Source organism: Spinacia oleracea, chromosome 4 (assembly GCF_020520425.1).
Source record: "Spinacia oleracea cultivar Varoflay chromosome 4, BTI_SOV_V1, whole genome shotgun sequence".
NCBI classification, from domain to species: Eukaryota; Viridiplantae; Streptophyta; class Magnoliopsida; order Caryophyllales; family Amaranthaceae; genus Spinacia; species Spinacia oleracea.
The window spans coordinates 124,421,927-124,428,683 of record NC_079490.1 but is presented as its reverse complement, the minus strand read 5'-3'; the positions used below and the strand labels follow the sequence as shown (position 1 = coordinate 124,428,683).

At 35.5% G+C, this 6,757-nt stretch overlaps 1 long non-coding RNA gene across 2 annotated transcripts; it reads left to right on the top strand.

The window, feature by feature from the left end:
- Positions 1-331: 331 nt before the first annotated feature.
- LOC130459303 (uncharacterized) lies at positions 332-6,490 on the top strand. 2 transcript variants are annotated; one of them, XR_008918607.1, is made up of 6 exons: positions 332-651; positions 3,420-3,715; positions 3,814-4,029; positions 5,828-5,897; positions 6,007-6,105; positions 6,207-6,490. It is a non-coding gene; the product is annotated as an uncharacterized lncRNA (long non-coding RNA). The 2 variants fall into 2 exon arrangements; XR_008918606.1 differs by lacking the exons at positions 5,828-5,897; positions 6,007-6,105; positions 6,207-6,490 and adding an exon at positions 4,115-4,319.
- The last annotated feature ends 267 nt before the right edge of the window (positions 6,491-6,757 follow it).

Sequence of the window (6,757 nt, the reverse complement as noted above, 5' to 3'; positions counted from 1 at the left end):
CCATTCTGAACATGTGACGCAAATGACAAATTTTAGCATAAAATTTAGTCATTTGCGTCGCAGCTTTATTAAACTGCGACGCAAATGACTCTAGGATGCCCCCCAGAGTCATTTGCGTCGCAGATTAGTAAAACTGCGACGCAATTAACTCAATCAAGTGCGTCGCAGATTTACTAATCTGCGACGCAAATGACTCTGGGGGGCATCCTAGAGTCATTTGCGTCGCAGTTTAATAAAGCTGCGACGCAAATGTGTTTTGATTTTTTTTTTCCGAATTCGCGCTCACGCTTAATTGCTTTCAAGCTTCATTCTGACTTAGGTTTTTCTCGACAAACAACCAACACTGCTTCACTCCCAAACGAAACCAAACACCAACACTGCTAGAGTCTCACCGGCGGCTTCACCCTGCCGTCGTTGCTTCACTGCCGCCTTCCGTGCCTTCCGCCGTTTCTTCACTGCGCTGCCCCTTCACTGCGCTGCACTTCACTGCTTCACTCCTTCTTGCTGTACTCCCTTTTTAGAGCCGCCGCCCACGGCCAAGGAAGTCGTCCACGCTGCCGCCCACTCACTCCTTCACGCCGCCGCCCACTCACTCCTTCACGCCGCCGCCCACTCAGCCGCCCTTGTTCATTGTAGTCTCTCCTCTCTTAGGTATTGAATTTTAATTTTGATATTTATTGAATTTTAATTGTGCATTTTAATTTTAATTGTGGACATTATAATTGAATTTTAATTATGCATTATAATTGAATTTTAATGGTTGATATTATTTGTTGAATTTTAATTGGGTACATTTTAGGATTTAGGTTTTGTTGAATTTTAGTTGTAGGTTTTGTTGAATTTTAGTTGAATTTTAATTGGGTACATTTTAGGATTTAGGTTTTGTTGAATTTTAGTTGTAGGTTTTGTTGAATTTTAGTTGAATTTTAATTGGGTACATTTTAGGATTTAGGTTTTGTTGAATTTTAGTTGTTAGGTTTTGTTGAATTAAAAGTTATGAAATGAAGTTTTGGGTATGAAATGAATTTAGGTGATATATGAAATCATGTTTTGGGTTTGCTACAAAATTTTGGATTTATAATGATATGAATAGCCTAGTTTATATTCTAACCTTTGACAAAATTTGGTCTAGTGGTTGAAAATGGATCGGAGTTGGATGTATGGTACGAGGCTTAGAAAGTTATAACTATGCATATGAGACATGTAATAAGTTTGAAAACATTCCTTAGGTTCTTTGGTTCAAAGTTGGGTTCGAAAATGTCATTTTTGCCTAAATATGTACTATAACGACCCAATTACCCTTAAATGTGGAATAATAGATTAGTACGAGGCTTAGAAAGTTATAACTATGCATATGAGACATGTAATAAGTTTGAAAACATTCCTTAGGTTCTTTGGTTCAAAGTTGGGTTCGAAAATGTCATTTTTGCCTAAATATGTACTATAACGACCCAATTACCCTTAAATGTGGAATAATAGATTATTACGAGGCTTAGAAAGTTATAACTATGCATATGAGACATGTAATAAGTTTGAAAACATTCCTTAGGTTCTTTGGTTCAAAGTTGGGTTCGAAAATGTCATTTTTGCCTAAATATGTACTATAACGACCCAATTACCCTTAAATGTGGAATAATAGATTATTACGAGGCTTAGAAAGTTATAACTATGCATATGAGACATGTAATAAGTTTGAAAACATTCCTTAGGTTCTTTGGTTCAAAGTTGGGTTCGAAAATGTCATTTTTGCCTAAATATGTACTATAACGACCCAATTACCCTTAAATGTGGAATAATAGATTAGTACGAGGCTTAGAAAGTTATAACTATGCATATGAGACATGTAATAAGTTTGAAAACATTCCTTAGGTTCTTTGGTTCAAAGTTGGGTTCGAAAATGTCATTTTTGCCTAAATATGTACTATAACGACCCAATTACCCTTAAATGTGGAATAATAGATTATTACGAGGCTTAGAAAGTTATAACTATGCATATGAGAAATGTAATAAGTTTGAAAACATTCCTTAGGTTCTTTGGTTCAAAGTTGGGTTCGAAAATGTCATTTTTGCCTAAATATGTACTATAACGACCCAATTACCCTTAAATGTGGAATAATAGATTAGTACGAGGCTTAGAAAGTTATAACTATGCATATGAGACATGTAATAAGTTTGAAAACATTCCTTAGGTTCTTTGGTTCAAAGTTGGGTTCGAAAATGTCATTTTTGCCTAAATATGTACTATAACGACCCAATTACCCTTAAATGTGGAATAATAGATTATTACGAGGCTTAGAAAGTTATAACTATGCATATGAGACATGTAATAAGTTTGAAAACATTCCTTAGGTTCTTTGGTTCAAAGTTGGGTTCGAAAACGTCATTTTTGCCTAAATATGTACTATAACGACCCAATTACCCTTAAATGTGGAATAATAGATTAGTACGAGGCTTTAGGATAGTGGTGGTTGTTCAAAGGATGATGGATGGTTACACCTGATACTTCTTTATTCAGGGAATTTCCATACTCCTTGAATTCTTATGCAACTGGTCTCTATATTATGCTCATGGAGCTGGATATTATGTCATCCATGTTTGCACTCCCAAACTACCTCCCAACCCGGAAAAAAAAACATCTTATTTGGATTTAAGTGTCTGCTAAGTTCCTGTGTACCATCTAATTGCTGGTTGTTAGTATCTGAAGGTTATTTCAGGAGCTTGGTTGTGCTTTCTTTGTTGCTTAATCTTTAAAGAACAGTCTGTTTTTGGGTGGGTTTGTGGACCAAAATTTTGCATATTCAAATTCATTCCCCAGCATTTGTACAGAACTGATCAGAACTGACCAGTTCTATGCACTGATCTGCACAGCTCGGATCAGAACTGTGCAGATCAGTGCACAGAACTGATCAGAGCTGACCAGTTCTGTGCACTGATCTGCACAGTTCTGATCTGAGCTGTGCAGATTAGTGCACAGAACTGATCAGAGCTGACCAGTTCTGTGCACTGATCTGCACAGCTCAGATCAGAACTATGCAGATCAGTGCACAGAACTGATCAGTTCTGACCAGTTCTGTGCACTGATCTGCACAGTAATGATCTGAGCTGTGCAGATCAGTGCACAGAACTGATCAGTTCTGACCAGTTCTGTGCACTGATCTGCACAGTTCTGATCTGAGCTGTGCAGATCAGTGCACAGAACTGGTCAGCTCTGATCAGTTCTGTGCACTGATCTGCACAGTTCTGATCTGAGCTATGCAGATTAGTGCACAGAACTGATCAGTTCTGACCAGTTATGTGCACTGATCTGCACAGTTCTGATCTGAGCTGTGCAGATCAGTGCACAGAACTGATCAGAACTTTTTTTTTATTTTAAAATCCTGCTTTTGAAGGTATGTAATTTTGATGATTTTCCAATGCAGTAGCGTCAGGCATGGATGAAGATCAACACGCAAATTCAGGTCCTTCTAACAAATCACCAAATCAAGTGCCCCAAAAGCAAAAAAAGAAGCCAAGAGGCCCTACAAAAGGAATAAAATCCATGCCCGGGGTTCCAAGAAAAATTGAATGGGATCACTTGGACCGACCCACAGGGAAATGGGCAACGGATTACAAGAATCACATTGGCGAGATAAGTCGCGCAAAGGTTTCAATATTGATCAGAACCTGGGAAGATGTTTCACAAGGAATAAAAGACACTTTGTGGGAAGACGTCAAGGTAACCGGTTTTATTTTGGAAATTCAGTTGTACATATCTACGTGTCTTTTTCATGTGCTAAAAGACTTTCTTGTTCCTTTTCTTTTTCTTTCATTTAGAGAGAATTTCATATCACAGATGAAACTAAGAAAGAAGTTGTCTAAAAGAGTTGTGATAAGCGTTGGAGGGAATTCAAATCAAGATTGACGACTGGTTGGATTCGGGGTACAAGGAAAAGGCCAAAAGATGAAAAGATGCCATATGATTTGTATAGTTATATAACTAAGGATATATGGAAGGAATTTGTGAAGATACGTACCTCCGAAGAAGCTGAGGTATAAAAATTATTCTTATTTAAAGTCTTGTTATAATCTAAGTTTTATTTTGTTGTAATAATTTCTTTTACCCCCCTAAAATTAGGAAATAAGTGAGAAAGCAAGACAAAGTCAATCTTTCAACATATATCCTCATCATATGGGACAGAAATCATATGCTGAAATGACAAGTGAATGGCAGAGAAAAGGGTACATTCCCTCAGTTTCTTCGTCATCTGAAGGTTCCTCTGCGTCTACAATTTCTTCAAGTTTGCCGAGTAGGACATGTTTATGGCTTCTTGCAAGATCGAAACCAGATTGTAAAGGTTCTTTAGTTCAAAGTTGGGTTCGAAAACATCATTTTTGCCTAAAAATGACCTAGGACGACCCAAATAGCCTTAAATGTGAAATAATAGATTGTAAAGGGCCTTACAAAGTTATAACTATGCATATGAGACGTGTAATAAGTTTGAAAACATTCCTTAGGTTCTTTGGTTCAAAGTTGGGTTCGAAAACATCATTTTTGCCTAAAAATGACCTAGGACGACCCAAAAAGCCTTAAATGTGAAATAATAGATTGTAAAGGGCCTTAGAAAGTTATAACTATGCATATGAGACGTGTAATAAGTTTGAAAACATTCCTTAGGTTCTTTGGTTCAAAGTTGGGTTCGAAAACATCATTTTTGCCTAAAAATGACCTAGGACGACCCAAATAGCCTTAAATGTGAAATAATAGATTGTAAAGGGCCTTACAAAGTTATAACTATGCATATGAGACGTGTAATAAGTTTGAAAACATTCCTTAGGTTCTTTGGTTCAAAGTTGGGTTCGAAAACATCATTTTTGCCTAAAAATGGCCTAGGACGACCCAAAAAGCCTTAAATGTGAAATAATAGATTGTAAAGGGCCTTAGAAAGTTATAACTATGCATATGAGACGTGTAATAAGTTTGAAAACATTCCTTAGGTTCTTTGGTTCAAAGTTGGGTTCGAAAACATCATTTTTGCCTAAAAATGACCTAGGACGACCCAAATAGCCTTAAATGTGAAATAATAGATTGTAAAGGGCCTTACAAAGTTATAACTATGCATATGAGACGTGTAATAAGTTTGAAAACATTCCTTAGGTTCTTTGGTTCAAAGTTGGGTTCGAAAACATCATTTTTGCCTAAAAATGACCTAGGACGACCCAATTACCCTTAAATGTGAAATAATAGATTGTAAAGGGCCTTACAAAGTTATAACTATTCATATGAGACGTGTAATAAGTTTGAAAACATTCCTTAGGTTCTTTGGTTCAAAGTTGGGTTCGAAAACATTATTTTTGCCTAAAAATGACCTAGGACGACCCAAATAGCCTTAAATGTGAAATAATAGATTGTAAAGGGCCTTACAAAGTTATAACTATGCATATGAGACGTGTAATAAGTTTGAAAACATTCCTTAGGTTCTTTGGTTCAAAGTTGGGTTCGAAAACATCATTTTTGCCTAAAAATGACCTAGGACGACCCAATTAGCCTTAAATGTGAAATAATAGATTGTAAAGGGCCTTAGAAAGTTATAACTATGCATATGAGACGTGTAATAAGTTTGAAAACATTCCTTAGGTTCTTTGGTTCAAAGTTGGGTTCGAAAACATCATTTTTGCCTAAAAATGACCTAGAACGTACGACCCAATTAGCCTTAAATGTGACTACTACGTATATAATTGCATTTACATGTGTAAACAAAGTATATAATTGCACTTACATGTAAAATATTCTTTGCATTTACATGTGTAAACAAAGTATATATAATTGCATATTTTATCGAATGTGTAGTGCTTTTCGGAGTTACAAGAGACTAGGTGGACAATCTAAGGGAACTAAATTAACATGGATTCCAGCACAGGTATATATATATAATTAGTTTATTATTTACCTAAGAAATAAGTTTTTCAAAATTATAACATACAATGTGATAGAAATTTTACTTGTGTTATTTATTTTAATGCATTTAGTGTGCTCAACAACCGGGATCACTAGATTGTGGCTACTACGTCATGCGTTTTATGTACGACATAATAATGAATCATTGTAATAGTCAAGATCTTACTAAGGTATGTTCTCATAAACTACGTACTTTATATAATAAATTGAAGTACACAAAACTATTATATTGATCAATCGTTGATAAATTGAATTATTTACACTTTTTTAGGATTTTTCAAGAACATTGCCTTATTCAGCGGAGGAGATTAATGAGGTGAAAGATTTTTGGGCAGATTACTTCATGAACAATGTCGAATTTTTAGCTTAATTTGTAATATGAACTTGATCTCTAGCTAGCTACGTACCTTTGTTGTAATAATTTTATGTTTGTTGTAACATGTTGGTTGATCGATCTATGACGAATTTAATTGCCTTTTATTGGGAACGTTAATTACGTTGTAAACTTTTGTGACAGGTATTAATTATAAATGTATTCCCGGTATTGGGAATGAACCGTCTAATTTCAAAGACGATCATGTCGGAATTTCCAACTAATATTAAAAAACGAATATTTTTTTTAAAAAAAATAAGTCATTTGCAACGCACGTTAGCTCAATGTGCGAGGCAAATGACTTAATTTTTTGGCGCTAAAATTGTCATTTGCGTCGCACATTAAGCTATTGTGCGTGGCAAATGACTTTTTTTTTTTGCGCCTAAAAGTCATTTGCGTCGCACAATTAGCAAAAGTGCGTTGCAAATAACTTTTCAACATGGTGCCTG